General features: G+C 36.9%; 1 protein-coding gene and 1 pseudogene across 4 annotated transcripts in view; both read left to right on the forward strand.

Moving 5' to 3' along the window:
• The window catches only part of Ppt1 (Palmitoyl-protein thioesterase 1), a 482,953-nt gene that overhangs the window by 200,484 nt on the left and 261,912 nt on the right, over positions 1-20,557 (forward strand). The gene's annotated exons all lie outside the window — the stretch shown is intronic.
• On the forward strand, positions 595-1,253 carry LOC143342639 (uncharacterized; annotated as a pseudogene).

Below are 20,557 nucleotides of genomic sequence, written 5' to 3' on the forward strand. Positions count from 1 at the left end.
CTTCACACCATTGCGACGATGCAATTTCGCGGTATTGCGCGGCATCTTCATACCGTCGCAACAATATGAAACAACGGATAATTGCAGCATGTGCTAAAATAAGTTCAGAGACAATAAGACAGGCATGTGATGCAGCGATACAAAGACTGCAACTTTGCATTGACGCAAACGGTCACCATTTCGAACATCTTCTGTAATGTAAGAAAGTTTATTTTACTACCATATTTGACCTTGCATGACCTTCAAGGATAGCTTGATGAAGTCGTCTCAACACCCGCTATCACATCGCAATAAAAAAAAATATAGCATTGCATTTAAAAAAATGAAGATGACCTTGAAATCTCCTCTATGCCTCCACCCACACGAAAAATGTTTATATCACAATGTGTTCCCCTCTGTACCGTGCAAGTTTTGTATATAACATTTTTTGATATTATTACAAATAACGGAGATATTCAAGGTGGGCATAGTTATTGCCCCACCCTGTACATAACATAATTGTTAGGGTTACGAAGCGTTTTTCACGTACGCGCAGGTTATATCGGTAAAATAAAAGGAAAACTTCGATGTGATTTAATATCGCTTCATTAGAGAATGGGCATTCGACTCCGAAACGTAAAAATAAAGGAAAAACTCGGTGGTGAAGACAAATTAACTAACACTTTGATAATAAAGCTTACTACATATTACGGATTAGTCATTCAAAGAAATTTAAACAATGTAGCTGATATGAAAAGAGAAGTAATGGCTACTTTTTATCACTCATGCTCGACTAAGGAAAAACCGTAACACGAGCACTGCCCACCAGGCGAAGATAGCTGGTGTAAGTAGCAAAAAGGAATAACGGCAGGAGCCAATATGAAATTATTCGAGCATCCTTCTCCTCTTGGCAAAGAAGTTGCTAAATTTTTATTGCCAATATACGTGGATTTATCGAAGGAAGATTTGTTAAGTAGATGTTTAGGCGATCACACGCAAAATGCTAATGGAAGCTTTAACGCAACAGTCGGCGTTTGACTCCTAAACATGTCCATTCCGGACTTAAAATTGTCGAAATTGCTGCGTATATAGCTACTGTTATTTTCAATGAAGGCTACACAGCAGTTTTACAGATTATGGCAGAGCTGGAATTAAGGGTAGGCAACCAAAGCAAAAGATATGCCAAAGAAGTAGACGGCCGCCGGCTGAATCGTCAGGAGCGACGCAGTTTCCTTTCAACAAAAGCAGCCCGAAAAGCAAGAAAAATCATGTAAATTTTCAGCTTCTAAATTGATTTCCCCCCTTAAAATAATCAAACTTTATACGCTCTAACGGTTTAGTAAAAATATCAGCTACATTTTCATTACTAGGACAATATTCAATAGTCAATACTGTTTTCTTTACTAATTCATGTATAAAATGATATATAATTTCTATAAGTTTCGATCTTCTATTTGTTATCACGGTCTTTATTAATTTTATTGTACTTTAATTGTCCAATATCAGTCTTGCTTCAAGTCTTCCCATTGCTGCCTCAGTGAACAGCTTTCGTATGTATGTACATTAGTTCTTTGTAACATTTCGATGCTGCTATATACTCTGCCTCCGTGCTGGACGTTGCTACAATCTACAATCTGCTGCCTTCTGGAACACCAACTAATTAAGTCATTGTTATAAAATATTGCCTACCCCGTAGTGCTCTGTCTGGTTTCTTCGTCTCCTGCGTAGAGTCGCAGTAGGCTATTTTTGGATCTTCATTGGCCGTCCTTCCTAAGTGCGTTTATAATTCCTTTTATTAAATTTAAATTAAAAAAATTAAATATTAAAATGTGTATATACATGTGTGTGTGTATATATATATGTATACGAAGGAGCGATTACAGTTTTGTTATGATTAATGTTTGCAACGTGATAGCGAGCGGTATGTTTAATATATGTCTTCATTTTCCTCTAATCCTTTACAAAAATCCTACACATATATATATTTTATGTTTCGACCTATATAGGCACATACATATAAGCAAAGTGCCATATTCTTTTTTTTTTTTTTTTTTTTTTACGGAAATACATGTTTTAAGATCCTTTGATCATGTTTTAACTCTTGAAAAAAAAAGAAACTTTTGTTATTATTCCTATGATTAGGAATATTAAAAAAAAAATTTCTTTTTATATGTATAAAATTATTTAAAATATATTTTTATATTTATAAAAAGAAACTTTTTTTTAATATTTCTAATCATAGGAATAATAACAAAAGTTTCTTTTTTTTTCAAGAGTTAAAACATGATCAAAGGATCTTAAAACGTGTATTTCCGTAAAAAAAAAAAAAAAAAAAAAGAATATGGCACTATGCTTATATGTATGTGCCTATATAGGTCGAAACATAAAATATATATATGTGTAGGATTTTTGTAAAGGATTGGAGGAAAATGAAGACATATATTAAACACACCGCTCGCTATCACGTTGCAAACATTAATCATAACAAAACTGTAATCGCTCCTTCGTTTTAAAACCACGCAACTCATGCCTCGCTCGCAACCTCTCACTCTCACACGCGATTCAAACTAAACTGAACTGATCATCATTTACTATATCCTTCACTTCTACACTCGGCCATCCTGCTTGGACATTTGACCTCGAATGTCTTTGTCAACGTTGTTATTTTCTTCTTCCGTTGATTCTGTTACGGTAATTTAAGAAAAAGGAGAATTCCGGTAAAAAGTAAGTTTATTTAGACTGCCCCGTTAATACAATCGCTCGCTATCGGTTTTGTGAAGGAAGTGCCGAATATTGGGAAATCGTCACGCGCTCGTCGCGCTCTGAATCGTATTGCCCCACTCCTTGGAAGAATTCGCGCGCGGAATTAGAATGTTTCTGGACCCTTTTTTCTCTCAACAGATTCTTCGCTTTCACTGCTGATTCACAACCTCATGAAATCAGCAGATGTAGAGGTCTGTTGAGGACCTTCTTCTTCGCCAATCTTCTATACTAAATAACGCTGATTGCGAAGAACTCGAATTACCTCATAGGGCCCAAGGTATTTATGAGCCGTCTTAAGACCCGGACCTCGTTGAGTTCGCTTAATGGCAACCAAGTCACCCTCGCAATAAGCCCTTGCCTTTCGCCTACCTTTGTCAAATGTTCGTTTATTCTCCTGCTGCACTTTCGCTTGCCTGCACTCGTAATTCATCTCTCTCTTCTTGAAACGTCGCTATCCATTCCTTATGAAGCAGTTCTTTGATATCCGGGTAGTTTTTCAGTCTTGGATGAGTTCCGAAAAGGAGATGGAATGGTGATGTCCCAATGCTTCGATGCACAGTTGAATTTAAACATTGTTGGGCGACTTCAAGATGTTTATACCAATCACAGGGTTTTGGAGCAGACAATTTCATCAATAATGATATCAATGTTCTGTTAAGTCGCTCAACTTGACCATTGGCGCTCAGAACACCTGCAGTAATTAACGAAAGTTCTATGTTCTCGTCACGGCAATACTGCTTAAATTCATTCGCCCTGAACGCAGCACCTCTATCGGCGATGATCCTCCGTGGATTACAGAAAACCAAAGCCTGTTTCTTCAATCGCACTAGTACCTCTGCAGTACCCGTCGTCTTGGTTGCATAGAGCCATGTAAATTTTGAGAAAGCGTCGACTACTACAAAAATGTGTTGATACGACTTCTTTGTGAACGGAAGGGGCCCGAGATGGTCGATATACAACGTATCCAATGAAACACTCCTCTTCTCAATCGGATTCAACAAACATTCTTGTTTATCGTGCTTTCTTTCTGCAAGAATACACGCTATACAATTTTGAACGACTTTCTCCACTCGTTGTCGTAAATTCGGTATCCAATAGTCTCTTCGTATTAGAGCTTCGGTTTTTCCAGTGGAGAAATGCCCACACTCATGAGCTCGTCTTATAACTTGCGTTTGCATCTTCTGTGGCACGACAAGCTGAAAGTTCCCGTTGAATTCCTTGTAAACGAGACCGCCACGCATAACATAGTCCTCAGTTTTGCCTTCTCGCACTAATTGTAAGTCCCGAAGTTTACGCACGGCATCGTCATCTTCTTGAACTTTCCGTAGTCGAACTGTCAATCCGCTGTCAGACTCATTAATCTCAAAACACGTGGGAAGTGGATTTCTGTTAAGCGCATCCACATGTACCATGCTTAGCCCAGGACGATGCTCGATGCAGTAACTGAATTCTTCAAGCAACAGCGCCCACCTTGCAACACGCACACAGAGATCCTTTTCCCCCATTGTAAGAGCAAAAGCGCGACAATCCGTAACGATTACAAATGTAATGCCTAATAAATATACCCGGAATTTCTTCAACGCTTTCACGATCGCAAGAACTTCTAGCTCATAACTCGCATATTTCGTTTCGCTCAATGTTGTTTTGCCGCTAGAATAATACACCGGATGAAAATGCTTATCTTCGTTATTTTTTTTGGAGTAAAATTGCTCCATACCCCAACGCAGACGCATCCGTATGAAGTTCCGTCTCAGCCCCAATTCGGTACAAATTCAATACGGGGTTTTTACACAACACAGATTTAAATTGTTCGAACGCGTTCCTCTCAATCGTTTCAAAACGAAATTTGGCATCAGCTCCCAGGAGATTCGTCAACGGGCGCGCAATCACCGAATAACCAAAGACAAATTTCCTAAAGTATCCTGTTAACCCCAGAAAACTCTGAACCTGCTTAATAGTCTTTAGTTCTGAGAACTTTCGCACTGCTTCCGTTTTGCGATCAGAAGGACGAACGCGTCCGTCATGAACAATATGACCTAAAAATTCGACCGTCGTTTGCAATAAGCAACATTTTTTCCAATTAATAATTAGGCCAGCTTCGCTCGCTTTCAACAAAACTATCCTGAAACTCTCAATGCCTCTCTCAATATTATCGGATGGAATTATCAAGTGGTCCATATACGCTAAAACAATTCGTTTTCGCATTAAATCTTTAAATACAACGTTTATGAATCGCTGAAATACTGTTGGTGAATTACAAAGTCCAAAAGAAACGCAAAGAAATTCGTAATGGCCATCTGGCACAATAAAGGCCGTATACTTCTGACTTGATCTTTCCATTTGTACATGGACAAAACCATTTTTCAGATCAAGTGTACTAAAAACGCGTGCTTCTTGTAACAAGTCCAGCTGATCCTCGATCAGAGGTAAGGGATATCTATCCTTGACAATTTTTTTGTTCACCCGTCTATAATCAACACACAGTCTAAAAGTATCATCCTTCTTCCGAACTAACACTACCGGACTCGCATAGTCTGACGTAGACGGTTGCGCGACTCCATCCTCGACCCACTGCTCGATCTGCTCATTGACAACATCCCTTTCAGATGGTGACAATCGTCTCGCCGACTGGTAAACAGGCTCTTCATCCATAAGCACCAGCTTCATCTTTATGCCCGACTCGAATACCTTGTTCGGCTTATAACTACTCACAAGTTCGCTCACCAGATCTCGTTGATCAGAATTTACAATGTGTGACACATCGACAACATTTACTCCATTACATGATACATCGATTGCAAATACTTCGGGTACGCATTCTCTTTTCGCATCATTACACACTTCCGATAATAATGGACGAATAGTAACGTCGCTGCCCCTCAAACTAACATCAGTTTCTTTTAGGAAATTCGCGCCGATTAAAAACTTATGTCTGACAAGGAAGGTTTTTCAGGTGCCCGCCTCCAATTGTTTTGAATTTTGGATATGTTTTAAAGGACCGAGAAATAAGATATATGTATTTTTTTATATCGGTCCGTTTTCATATTTAGGGGGTGAAACGACCCCCTAAAGTTTCAGCTACAATAGGCTATCTCAAAAACTATCATAGATAGAAGAAAACTTCTTAAGGAAAAGTTTCATGATTTTTTATGCACATATAAATTCTGGTCATCAATTTTGCAAAAAAAAATTTATTTATAACAAAAAATTTGTTTATAACATTATTTTAAAAGAAATCACAATTTACATAATAACAACAAAGAACACAATTTTTTTCTGAATCCATTGATATATCACATAGTATGTTTGCCTCTTACAATTTTGCGTATTTCAACATTTTATGTGTTGTGCACAAACATCGGGTGGCGGTCATACCAAATATGACGTGCGGTCAATGTCTTTCTTAGGACGATATTTTTTGGCAAACAACATATATGATCATCTACATGTTATTTCTTTCTTTCTCACACTACAATCTATACATATGTATATCTTATGACCAAGGAATTTCTGTCGGCCAAGCATGAGTTATATCATTTTACTCTAAATGGGTATTAACGCCATAAAATAGTATCAGTGGATGCATAAACAAGTGGTTCTTATTACGCACTAAACAAGCAGTAAACAATTAATCATAAATGTATATATAATTTTTTAAACTATCAAATCTGAGCGTTCGACGTGATCACAGCATTTATTTTGTAATACAGTGATTAAAAATGATTATGAATCCGATGAATGTGATTAATTTGCTATTAGCAACATTTCAAACAATGTATTTAATGGATACTCCTGTAGCAAGAGAGGAAGTACAACTTAAGGAAACCATTCAAAAAATGTTGCTCGATAGCATATTTGAATTTAATGAAATTGAAGTTTCTAAAGAATGGTCATTGAACTTTTTGGATCAATTTAAAGAATGTGAGGTTGAGGCTGTTGATGAAGATGATGCAGACGAAAATTGGTCTGGGGAGACATATACTGGAGTTTGTTCGCAGTGTGACGAAGACGTTGATGTTGATTATAAACGGAAATGCAGTTGCGTTTTGGAAAGGTGGAGAAAAAAGACGTAGATGTGCTACTGTTCAACATAATTTTAAACTTGTTTCATCTGAACGACAATTACGAAGTTGGACTCATCAAATTGAAGCAAGAGGAACTAGAAAAGAAAGATTGGCTCAAATTTTCGATTTCGTGATAACAAATTTTGAGAGAGCTATTGATTCCGGTTATATTTTGCATGATAGAGATATTCGACGATGGGCTTTACAAGCATATAAGGAACAAGGTAACGATTATATGACATTTAAAGCTTCCAAAACATAGCTGTATAATTTTAAAAAAGCTCATCGTATTGTTTCTCGGAAAGTAATAAAATTTGTAACACGAAAGATAATAGAAAACGATGAAGTATTGAAAGTTAAAGCTACGGATTTTGTCAATGAATTAAAACCTTTGAGATTAGACTCGAGATGAGTCTATTCTGTCTCATGCCCTTCTATTAGACTCCTGGAGTGGACACTAAATAACTTTACTAGTGCCTAGTATACATTGTAAACACCAGATATTATAATGAACATTAACCATTCATTATATTTGGTATGACCGCCACCCGATGTGTGTGCGCAACACATATACAGGGTGTTCGGCCACCCTTGGGAAAAATTTTAATGGGGGATTCTAGAGGCCAAAATAAGACGAAAATCAAGAATACTAATTTGTTGATGGAGGTTTCGTTAAAAAGTTTTAAATTTTTTTCCGTTGAAAAATTTCACACCCTTTCGAATTTTTTTTCTCGAAAGTGTGTAGGATTTCGAGGGTATGTCTAATGACCAAGAATGATTGTAATTGACCCCCGCAACCGAAAATAATTTTTCCAGAATGATTTGAAACATTTGAATTTAATTGTTAATAACTTTTTAACGGAGCCTCCATCAACAAATTGGTATTCTTGATTTTCGTCTTATTTTGGCCTCTAGAATCTCCCATTAAAATTTTTCCCAGAGGTGGTCGAACACCCTGTATAATATTGAAATACGCAAAATTGTAAGAGGCAAACTACTATGTGATATATCAATGGATTCAGAAAAAAAATTGTAGGATAAGGGAAGTAATAAAAGATATTGTTGGAAATTCCGACACTACCCGGTACACATGAGGCATAACAACGGGCAAGACGTCGCGCAGGCAAGCGGACCCCAGCGACGAACGCCAGGCCCCGCCATAAACCACCCCCGAAGGCCCTTGAAAGGCCTTCGTCAAGAGGGCTGCATGGCGACTTGGGCGAGGCACTTCTTTTCGAGCGATTAGCTGCGACGCATCGTGCAGAGCGCAGCAACCGAATAAAGCGATTATTATATTTTGTAAACGTTATCTTACAATATACACAAAGCAAACGATACAAACAACACAAACTGTTTAATGAACACTATTTACAACTTGAAATAACAACACACGGAACAAACCACACCAAACTCAACTATTCTGAATTAAACTAGAAAACTAACGTACAATATAACACGACTATTATTTTCGACATCCGTTCTCGTCTCGACCTTTTCCCAACTGTTTATCGATATCGGCCCCTTTCTCAGATGGCCGCGCTTTTGCCCGTTGCGATGACAAAACGCCCATTTGTTTCGCGGCGAGCATCAGCCCGGTCGCACCGCATACCCGGGCACTTACCGGTGCACCCTGAAGTGCACCCTGCTTCTCCCCTTCCCACAAAATTGTGTTCTTTTTTGTTATTATGTAAATTGTGATTTCTTTTAAAATAATATTATAAACAAATTATTTTTTACAAAATTGATGACCAGCTTTTGTATGTGCATAAAAAACCATGAAACTTTTCCTTAAGAAGTTTTCTTCTATCTATGATAGTTTTTGAGATAGCCTATTGTAGCTGAAACTTCAGGGGGTCGTTTCACCCCCTAAATATGAAAACGGACCGATATAAAAAAATACGTATATCTTACTTTTCGGTCCTTTAAAACATATCCAAAATTCAAATCAATCGGAGGCGGACACCTTGAAAACCTTCCTTGTAAGTGAATACTTTTATTAATTAACTTTCTGCTAATTCCAAGCTTGTATATCAGTTGTCAGTGTATAGCGTGTGCCCCTTATCGAATAAATCTCTGCAAAGAGACATTACGATTTTAGTGGGCGTAGTATTTTCTTTTTCTAAAGTTTACCCTGTATATACACGAAGAGCATACGTATAACCCGATCCACAGCACAATTTAAATATTTTGATTCCATATTTATGGCGCTTTTGTTTTAAATTTTGCCTGAATATAATGTGGCTACGAAATGGAATCAAGGATTCATCAATACGTATGTCCTCGGTTGGATTGTAATATTTTCGAAAATTTATTTCCAAAGTGTCTATAACTGGTTGTATTTTGAACAAACGATTGGAATCATTACTGTTTCTGTTATCTACAAAATGTAACATTCTCAATAAAAGATCAAATCTGTTTCTGGACATGACTGTTTTCGGAAACGTTTGCATATACGTAAGATCATGGGACCAATATAGATATACAATGGCTGATAGTTTCACTAACCCCATCCATAGAATTAGCCCAAAAAATCTCTTTATTTCACTTTTATTTGTCACTGTCCACTTTGCCAAGCGCTGCGTGCATCCACCTTCTAATTTCTGTGATACATATAAGTTTGTTTGTTCGACGATTTCCTCGAACAATTCTTCCGGCACAAATAATTCATAGCAGGTTTCTATCGCTATATCTGACCATATATGCAAATTTTCACTTACAAACCCAAAAGGATGTGTAAATGGAACAATGTTTGGCTGATTATCCCTCGGATCATGTCATTCTCTAACATTCTCCTCCTCTTCCTCAGATCATAAAAATACATCCATTCTACGCCGTTTTTTTAGCAAAAGTAGTCTCACTGCTATCGCTTTTACACTCTTCGACTGACATTTTCACGTTCAAAGCTAAAGAAAGTTTTTTGTCTGCATTGGACCAAGAACCGCAAAGAACTGCATGAATAACTGAAGAACTGAATAAACATTTCTAAAATGTTTATATAAATTTGTTGTAAAAGGAACCCCGGCCGCGAACCGATTTCAATGAAATCTTATCTAGCGGGCCGAACGATAAACAAGCCAAAATAGACTTGGCGCATAACATGTTGAATGAATGTCTATAAGCATTTCATTCTAAACGTAAATATCTTCTGCTGTGATAAGAAACAATGGCCCTAATATATTTACACAGCTGTATCGAGTTTCAATCTGTTAGTAGTGAGCTTCGCATTGCTATACCGCAATACGAGCACTTCTAAGCAGCACGCGTGGCCTGACGGGGATTTCCTTAAGAATTCGCGTGGCGCTCAACGTGTTAAGAAATACCACTTGTACGTCCATTTGTTCTATCTTCCAGTGTTTAACACATGCGACTGACAATAGCATTTTTAAGGTGCTCATCCTTACGACTGGTGAATAAACCTCTTCTTCTTCTTGGTACGTTTGCTGGAGCCCTTGACTACTATACGTACTTTATACTCACCATTCGACTTAATTCTATAAATTAACTTCTATAATTTTCTTATTTGGCGGTGTATTTACTATCAACCAGGTTTCATTTTCTTGCAAGTAATGCAATTCACCTCTCATTGCATCTTGTCATTTTGCAGAGTCCTGTGAAGTTATTGCTTCTTCATACGTTTCAGGCACCAAGGTGTTGCAATGATTTGCGTATACTACGTGATCGTCAAGCCTTTTGGGCAATTTTATTATTCGTTTAGGCCGAGCTCTTCCTTTGTTCAGAATCTGTATTTCCATTTGCTCTATCCTCATCTCCATTTTGTTCTTGGGTTTGCATATCCTCTTTTTCTGTGTTTATTTCTTCTATGTCTTCTTGGGATTCTAAATTTCTGAAATTGACTTCTCTTATGTTACTCTCAACAAATTACACATGACGGCTAATTTTCATCTTATCCTCTACTAATATTTTGTATCCTGTTGCTGTGTATCCGACAAGAATGCCTTTTACTGCCTTTGGAGCAAACTTTGAGGATCTACATTCTTCAGGTGTTCTAACGTATACAATACTTCCGAAAAGACGTATATTTGACACGTTTGGTCTTTTATTAAAAAATTGTCTCGTAAGGAATTTTAGTAATCTTTGTGTTAGCTATGTAAGCAACCGTATAAATATATTCTGGCCAATATTTTTTATCAATTTTTCCTTCGTTACTAGTAAGTAACGAGTTCGATTCATTATTGTTCGATTATATCTTTCGGCAACTGCATTGAATTCATTCGTATATGCAGGGCCAAGTTTTAAATAGATACATACCTTCTTCTTTGGCTTTAAAAAGGTCTTCGTTTAAGTATTCCCTACCGTTGTCGCAGCGAATTTCTTTTATTGTTTTTCCTGTTTGATTTTTCATTAATTTTATATACTCCAAAAAACGACTATAGACCTCACTCTTTTGCTTTATACAATAAACGACAGCGATTTTACTAAAGTCGTCTATAAACGTTACAAGGTACCTTTCTCCGTTATAATCTGCTTGCGTAATTGGTCCACGGACATCCGAGTGGATAATTTCAAGTGTATCATTTGCTCTGGTACTGTTATTCGTAAATCTTAAATTTGTTATTTTGTTTTTCAGACATATCTCACATTTTTCAAAATTCGTTTCAACCTTTTTTTAGAAATCCTTCTGCCAATTGTACTTCACAGAGATGCTTCAAATCCCTGAAATTTATACAATATGACCCAATATACGATGCCACCTTTGTATATTGGTCATTTGCTATGAGTTGTTGTAGGAATTAGTTTCGTTGGGTTGGTAATCAGCAACTCTTCCACTTAGTTCAAACAGTTTGTTATTCCTGCTAGCTATAGCAATCAATTTTCTATGACTACTGTAAATCTTTGCCATATTCTTCTGAAAGGTGATAAAGTTATTTTGGTTGATGATACTCGATACACTTAATAAATTTTGTTTCATTTGAGGTACAAAGAAAATAGTCTTTATATAAATTTTCTCCTTTCTTCCAGCAATATCAAAATAGACGGCTATGTGGCCTATTTTATTAAATCCTAATGAAAAACCATTACCTACTTTTATGTTCGTAGGGTTGTTTAAGTCTCTTGATTCATAGAAATGTTTATCAGTAGTAATTATGTGGTCTGAACATCCACTATCCAGAAGCCATTTGATATTTGATTCACCAAGATTTTTTGTTTGCTTTGACGTATCTGTTAAAGCAGGAATGTGTGAGTGGGCTGTGTAATAATTCATACAGCTTTCTTAACGGGTTCTCTTTACTTTTAACAGAATATCGTGAAACTATTATCTATACGTGTTCTCTCGATACAGGCTGATATTTGGAACTGCTTGTTAGCATGGTTGCCTTCCGGCTTTTGTTCGAGGCACGAGGAGTGTCGAAGTTGCCCGAGTCGCGCTCGACTCGTTGCTGTATAGTCACACATGAGGATATGTGTCTGTACGCTCTACAGAGAAATGCGATGAATTCAGCCATTTTCAATACTACCGCCGTTCGAGCATTTCTCGTCAATAGTTATGTCACTATGTGAATAGTCACAATTAACAAAAGTCAAGTCACAGTGCTTTCGTGAATATATCCGCTGTTGGATTCCGATGTTTTAGCAAATAAAGATTTTATTAATACTAAAACTTAATACACGAAGACTTAAATCTTAATAGTTTCGGAACTCGGCAATTCGTCTTGGACAGTAATTCTGAGTGTCGTGACGAGTGTCAGTCAGAGAAAAAAAAGCTCTCTTCATATTCTGAAAAGTTCTTATATGTATAATGTTTCTATTTGGTGGGGATTGGACATTTAACCTTTAGTCCTAGGATGACTAACGTAGCTATCTCTAGGAGTTTAAACTGTGAGTAACGAAAACAAGAATGACTCAGTCGTCAAAGTCGCTGGGTTGAGATTATCAGTAACTAAAGGATCAGGAAGTTAGTCATCCAACACCGCATGTTGATCTCGGATGGAACGTACTCGACTTTAATTTCTTTCCCGTTTACTTTTTCGCGGATAAAATGAAAATGGATATCTGTATGCTTTGTTCTCTTGTGGAATACTGGATTTCTGATTAGTTGAATAGCGCTTTGGTTATCAATATATAAAGTTGTCTCTTTATTACAGGGACATCCGATGTCCGATAGTAAGTTCCTTAACCCATTTGCATCACACGGAAAAGTGGAAAATTTGTTCTTATTGCCAAAATTTTTTTTGATTCTATTTAAATGAAAACGTTTAAAAATATGTAAGAGTGTTTTTTTTTTTATCAACGCTTGTTGAAATTCAAGATCGTGAAAGAAAAGCCGATCGATGCCTATAAAGAAGAGTTTTATTTATAACAATTGTGTACCTAATTAACAATAACATAAACTTCACAATTCCTAACCTATAAAGAAGAATCGAAAGCGATGCTCCCTCTCACACGATCTGCCAACTGCGAGTGTACGCTAGAGCTGCAGTCTAGCCGCGTGGCGGCGTGACAGTGTGGTGATGTAACTATACTTAAGGTGGAGGTTACACTTAAAGGAAGTTCTTATGAATTTCCTTTACAAATATGAAAAATAAAAACAATATTGCATAAATAAAGAATTTTAAAGAATTTTCATTTCATTATAGATTAATAATAATAAATGAAATGGAATCTAATTATTTTGCACAACATGATAAGACTTGAAATTCTCAATGCATAAGGTCACATGGCAATTATCATATTGATAAAATGTATCTTTTCTTTTTTTTTTTATAAACAAACTACACAACGTTTGCGAGCTTTCTTCGATGAAGTCGTTTCGATAAGAGTTGGAAAATATTGACCGGTAAATCTTTGTGGTAATGATAGACATGGTGTAAATGTTCTTTTTTTTGTGGTGTTTTTATTTTTGGTATATTTTTTCAAGTATTTCTTCCGCTAATTTTTGCTTGAAAACGTGAAATGCTGTGTCCGTATAAGTAGTTTTGAAAACAACATTGTTGGAATCCAGGGAAGAACACAAGTTGGTGGCGTAGACTAATTTAATATCGGCAGGGTTACAGAATCGACTGAACGCAAGAAGGCCCTTTTTCGGGATTTTGTCCCTATTTATCTGTTTGTAGCAAGAGGGGAAGGGGTGCCGGATGACTACTCCAGTAATACTCGGATGAGTCCTAGTGTTGATGAGTAAGACCGTGCATAGTGTTCACAATTTAGGGTACACTGTCTTTGCACGGCCTTACTCAGCGATGTGACTCAAGGAGAAAAATAGCATGATTCATGCGTGGCATCCGACACCTCCCCCCATGTTGAAATTGAAGACGAAGTCTTCAAGAGTAATCTAAAATCTATGTGCAGGAATTTTTTCAGTATTTTAGCTTTTACATGATTGCTAGAAACATATATAACATGTATAAGATACATATACATACACATAATATACTAGGATTATTTATATAAGATAGCAAGAATAGCCGTAAGATTACATAAATTTTTACAGTAAGAATAAAATAAAATTAATATTTTAGAATTAGTAGAATAATTTCTTAGATCTAGGTGATGTTAATAATGTGGTAAAACAGTTATATATTTGATTATATGTTGAAGAAATGTAAGGAGAGAAAAGGAATAGGGATGATTATGATCTTAATAATCATACTAAATTGGCGTTGTGCTCTTGCGCGGTTTGATCCTTGAATAATAGCTGATTGGAGAGTCTTGTTCGTTTGACATGGTGTGGTCTCCTGTTGATTGTTGGTCCTCGTAAAACCTTCTGGATCTGGTCGTTCAAACTGCTTCTCTCCTTGCGTCGTATGATATCACGTCCCCAGAAATTTCTTGATATTCGCTTCGGATGTCGGAATCAAAGTTGCAGTTAATGAAGTTTTTTACTAATGGTGGTATGGTTTCTCCGTTGTTTGGATTCCTTGTGGAGCAGCACAAACGACGGAGTATCTTGAAGCAACCGCACCAACTGCAGCATCTCATACAAATCGTGATAGTTATGACTGCTGTTACTATAGCTAGTGCGATCGTATACCAATGTGTATGTCCGATGATGAAAGGTTCCTTTAATTTATCAGTAAGGAATTCGTTGAACTCGTTTAGTTTTTTATGAGCGTATTGTAAGTTGAACAGGTCTATGTTTGTCAATCGGACAGGTTTTAAATCTGTTGGTTCAGTCTCTATTCTCTTCATATTATCGTTGCAGCAATCACTTTCAAGAATGCTGATTGGTGGTATAAAATGTGTGATATTTTTCTTGATTTGGTTCGTAGTTTCTGGCAAGTATAGGTCGGTATATCCTCTACACCCCTCTTGTAAGTGTAGCATGCCAGTTTGGTGTAAGACTATGTCCTTCATATAATCCTGGTTCCCCTTGCATAGAATTGTTAGCGTTGTTGGTTTTTGTAAGACATAGATCCATTGGTTGTTATCGATATACGTCCATGATTCAATGGCGGCCTTGATGGATCTGGTGTTGCAGTCTTGTGGGATCTTGACTACATGAGGCAGTAGAAGCTGTACTTCCTGCTTCTTTAATCTTCAAAGTTTTTTCTAGAATCTCATACCCTTTCATGAGATTAGATAGAACTCTCAAATTAGGTTGAGATTGAGCAAATATCGCATAGCCTATGAATTTTGCATCATCCATATTTACAGCCCCGGTCTTCGCCCATTCTGCTGCCCACACTTCGTCTCCTTGATATTTCTCCAGAACAGCGGCTAGAATCGTGGCTAAGAATGGAGACTCTTTGGGGGATAATCCCCTTAACCCCTTGCACTACGCGGAACCTCGGGAAAAGTTAGGTCAAACGCGGCTGCCTCAATTGTCGCGCTGAAGGACGAGCGGTGGAGCGTGCGTGCCATAACTTGAGATCTATCTTACGACTGAGCGCAAGGTAGTCGTGCCCGTATTTACTTCACGCGATGGAACTCTTGTGAAATTCAAATGAATTTGAATCAAAAACTTTTAAAAAATACTTTAATTATCACATAAGATTAAAACAAATTCTGAATAAGTAATAATAATATAATTAATTAATAACGAAATAAAAATATGTAAAAGCAAATCCACGGTAGTAGTATTTGAACTCAAATAAGTTTTCTGATTATCTCACTAACATCAAACCTAAAACTGAAAAACACAATATAAATAAACAATTAAATATTGTTAAGGTTTTATTTGGGTACATGTATACACTTATGGATTGGAACAGTTTACATAATGATGTTTTTGGCGCGGATTACTAAACACGTGTTACACCATACCAATGCACGCGATGAAGTGAAGTAAAACTTATAGCGTAATGAGAATCGTAGATACAACGCCCTCGCATATATATTCTATGTTGTTCCCACTCATGGCGGTCACTTTGAATAATCGTAAAACTATGTTTTCCAACAAATATCAACAAATTATTAAATTGAAAAATACTTACAAGTATAAATTCAATAATCCTGCATGGTATGATATTTTGTAAAGCATTCCGGTACATGCAAAGCCACCTTACATTTACTGCATTCCCAGGATGTTTCGCTTCGTTTTTTGTGTTTGTAACACACTTTACACATTCTAGTTGGGTGTTGCTTTCTAGGAGTTGCATCAATATGTTTGGGGAAATGAGCCCAATATTGCACCTGTAAGCGCATTGCTATTTGATTTTCAGCGGATTTCGCACGTGTTGTATAGTCAGGCAGCTTTACATATTTTAAAATTGCTTCGGCTATATCTATTCTGTAATTCACGTATGATTGTCTTCTTGGATCTTGTAGTTTTTTTTATATTACGTATGTATTAAATAGGCCCATATCGGGCATGTAAAAAAAGAGTTTTTTGTAACCCTTGATATACTTTCTCATAATGGGATAACATGCCAACATTTGATCATTGAGGTCAATTTCTCCCATTCCTTTGTTGTAGTCAATCACGCAATTTGGTTTAAATTTCGTCCTATCTCGTTTATCTGTCACTTCGGTCATTTCTACAGATGCGTGTTTCGTTGTCAACATATACACATCATGTTTGTCCTTCCACCTTAAAGCTAATATCCCATTACACGTTCTGTATAGATGTTCTCCTGGTTTTAATTTGCTTGTTGAAAGATACTTCGGCATATTTTTCCAGTTATTACACACGGTGCCGATAACATTTGTTTTTCGCTTGTGTAATCTTAGAAATAGAGCGGGCGAGGAATACCAATTGTCAATGTACAATGTGTATTCTTTATTTAATACCGATTCTGCCAATTCCATCACCACACCTTCTGATGCACTATCAATCAGGTCAATTTTATCTTGGCCAGTATATACTTTAAACTTGCTGCAGAATCTAGTACTTGCTTCACATAGTTTATATATTTTTATTGCAAACCTGGCTCGTTTGGATGGGTTAAACTGTTTATACATTAAGCGGCCTTTATATCGTATTAATGATTCATCAATATTTATATTTTTATCCGGTGTGTAAATCTTATTAAATTTGTCGTTCCAATCACTGTTCTACAAATAAAATTTTTTTTCTGTTTTTCAATATCCACTAGATAATTCTTATAGACATTAGTTCCCTGAACACGAATCTGGAAACAGAATTGCTGTATCGCCCTCAGTTTTCGAAAAACACGAGTTTTTGTAAAAACGTCCAATTTTGGGCAAAAACGAGGTGTTACGCGAAAATTAAAAACATCAGAAAGTTCGACTTTGTCTTAAAAGATAGAGGAGAGATTTCTGAATATGCTAATATCAATAGTTATAATGTTTTGTGCTTTTGAATCGTTGTAAATGATCGCCAAAGTTTAAAAATGTGTCCAAGTACGTACTTTATACACAATACTTTTGCATATTTACGAAAAGTTCTTTACCTGACACAAAAACTATACACAGGATCTGATTCTGCAAACATGCTGAGGAAGAAACTGTCCAACAGAAGTGTAGAAGCCGTTTTCAATTGTCACAGGTCGAAAAAATGTTCATCGGCAATGCGTGCACAATGTTTTACCACCACGCGACCATCGCTTGCCTACTCGGCGCGGCAGTGCCGTAGCTACGCATAATCGATGCAACACCGATAATATCTTAGGCTCTCAATTCCTATATATGTTTATCATGTTTAATTTTTTAATCTGTTTCTGGATTTGTAAAAAATATTTTCCGATCATTTCCATTTCTAAACAATTTCGATGTTCATTGTATGTATATGAATGGTTTTTTTAATATGAAGCCGTAAAAAAATAAACACATTTTATTGTTTATGAATTAACAAAGTTTTTGTTGTTAAGACTAGATTGTGGATGAAAAATGAAATGTATAAAGTGAGGAATTACCAGCAGCGTTCCCACAAACACATTTAGAAATGTTTGCGTCTTGCCTGGCGTTTGTGTGCAGCATCTTGGGTATCATTCTTAAGTGTCCAGCAATAATCTGCAAGCATTGTAGTGACCTTCTTCCCTGATATCGCTTTTCTATGGTGGAAATATCTTGATGGAAGCGTTCTCCATGCTCGTCACTCACATCAACAAGGTTTGGAGGGAAAAAATCCAAATGTGAATGTAGGAAATGTAATTCTAAGGACATGTCGCAGCCCAGATTTTCGCAGTTTTTTAATAATTTATTCACAATAGTAACATAGTTCTTGGATCTCTGTTTGCCTAAGAAACATTGTGTCGTCTTAATAAACGAAAGCCATACCGCTTTTTCCAAATTATTTAATAATGTAGTAAAATTATCGTCTTTCATTAATTGTTTAATTTGAGGACCGATAAATATCCCCTCCTTTATTTTTGCATCGAATATAGAGGGAAATTTTTTTTTAAATAGGCGAAGCCGGGCCCTGATTTATCCATTGCTTTAACGAAGTTATTCATTATTCCTAATTTTTTGTGCAGTGGTGGTAAATATACTTTTTTAGGGTTGATTAAGTTATAATGTTGTACGTTTTTTTCGTCTGGGATTAACTGCTGTCGTGATGACCAATCTTTTTTCGTATAGTGTTGTTTTCTATCCCTACTGTCCCACTCACAAAGGAAACAGCAATGCTTCGTATAACCCAGCTGAAGGCCCAGTAATATTGCAATTACTTTCAGGTCCCCACACACATTCCAATTATATTTGTTATATTGGATTCTATTCAAAACTATTTTTAGGCTTTCATATGATTCTTTCATGTTTGCTGAATATGCAACTGGAATAGATGGATATATGTTTCCAATATGGAGTAAAACTGCTTTTAAACTGTATTTTGATGAGTCTATGAATAGCCTCCATTCCTTTGGATCATGTTTAAACCCCAGATTTTTTATTAATTCATCTACATCAGTGCACACACAAAGCTTTTCATGCATCTGAAAGAATTGTTCAAAATTATGTTGCCGTGTTCTAAAATACATCACTTTGGTTGCTTTATTTAACAAATTCCATTCCTGTAGACGAGATGCTTGATTTTTGATAAATCCAAGTCTCGCACGAGATCGTTAAGGTCGGATTGAGTTAAAAGATGCGGTTCTTTCGATGATGCTGCACTCTATTTCATAATTTTCTGTTTCTTCAATTGTTGTTTCGGCTTGATCTTCTCGAGTATTCTGGCGTGTATGAGAATTAATTGGTGGTGGTGACGATACAGATACTACTGGGCGTGTGGCGGAAGGTACATGTGGGTATATAATTTTCTTCTTGCCTTTCTTATTAAATCCACTAATTTTGCATAAACAAAAGTAACAGTCTGCAACATGATCGCTGGACTCTCTCCATACCATTGGAATTATGAATGGCAGACTTCTGTTATTTCATCTTGTCCAAGCTAAAAGTGCGGAGGCACAACGTTGGCAACAAATATGCGGTGCCCAATATTTATCTTGGTCACCAAGTTTATACCCAAAGTATTGTTCATACGCATATTCTATTGTAGAAGTTATTTTGCGGCGACTCGATTTCACTACCACTTCCCCACAAACGTAGCAAAAAGAGTTTGGGTCATTCTTGCACTTTCGTGACATTGTACTAAAAAACACTACGTTAAATTAATCGTAACACAACACTACTATACAGGGTGCGCCGTTAAAATCCGGACAATAGAAGTTGTGTGTAAAAAGCTGTTTATTTAAGCTAATATACAAAAATACAAAAAATGCTTTTATATCTCATTTAAAGGCTCCTTGCTGAGAACTTTTATTCTATATAGCCTCCCTGCGCCTCTATAACCTGCTCGATTCTTGCTCTAAAACGCGAGCACGCTGACTTCAATTGGTCGCGTTTCATAACCGTGAATTCTGACTCGATAGCAGCTCGCAGGGAGTTGATGTTGGGGTGCCTGCACTTGTTAGTGTGTCTCTCGATTACGCCCCACACGTAGTAGTCCAGGGGGTTAAGGTCGGGACTGTTAGGAGGCCAGAAATCCTTCGACCAAAACATGTCGACATTATCAGAGAGCCAATTTTGAACAAGATGACTCGTGTGAGCTGGTGCGCCATCTTGTTGAAATACGTACGGCCTTCCAGAAGCCATAGTCTCCATCCACGGCTTTATTACAGTCTTCAGGACCTCCAAATAAACCTCCTTTGTCACTCTTTCGCTTTTTTTGAAGAAGTGCGGCGGCATGACATCGCCCTCACTTAAGACGACGCTCAAAACGTGAACACTGGCTGGAAATTTAGTTTTGCCCACAACAGGGACATCCTCGGGATTGTGGGCAAGCCAACGGTCGTTCCTCCGGTTCACTTTGGCATCCACAGTGAAAATTTTTTCATCAGAAAAAAACCTAATGTGGGCAGCAGCTTCGTGTTTTAATGAACACAGAAGCAAATTAC

This window comes from Colletes latitarsis, chromosome 1 (assembly GCF_051014445.1).
Source record: "Colletes latitarsis isolate SP2378_abdomen chromosome 1, iyColLati1, whole genome shotgun sequence".
NCBI classification, from domain to species: Eukaryota; Metazoa; Arthropoda; class Insecta; order Hymenoptera; family Colletidae; genus Colletes; species Colletes latitarsis.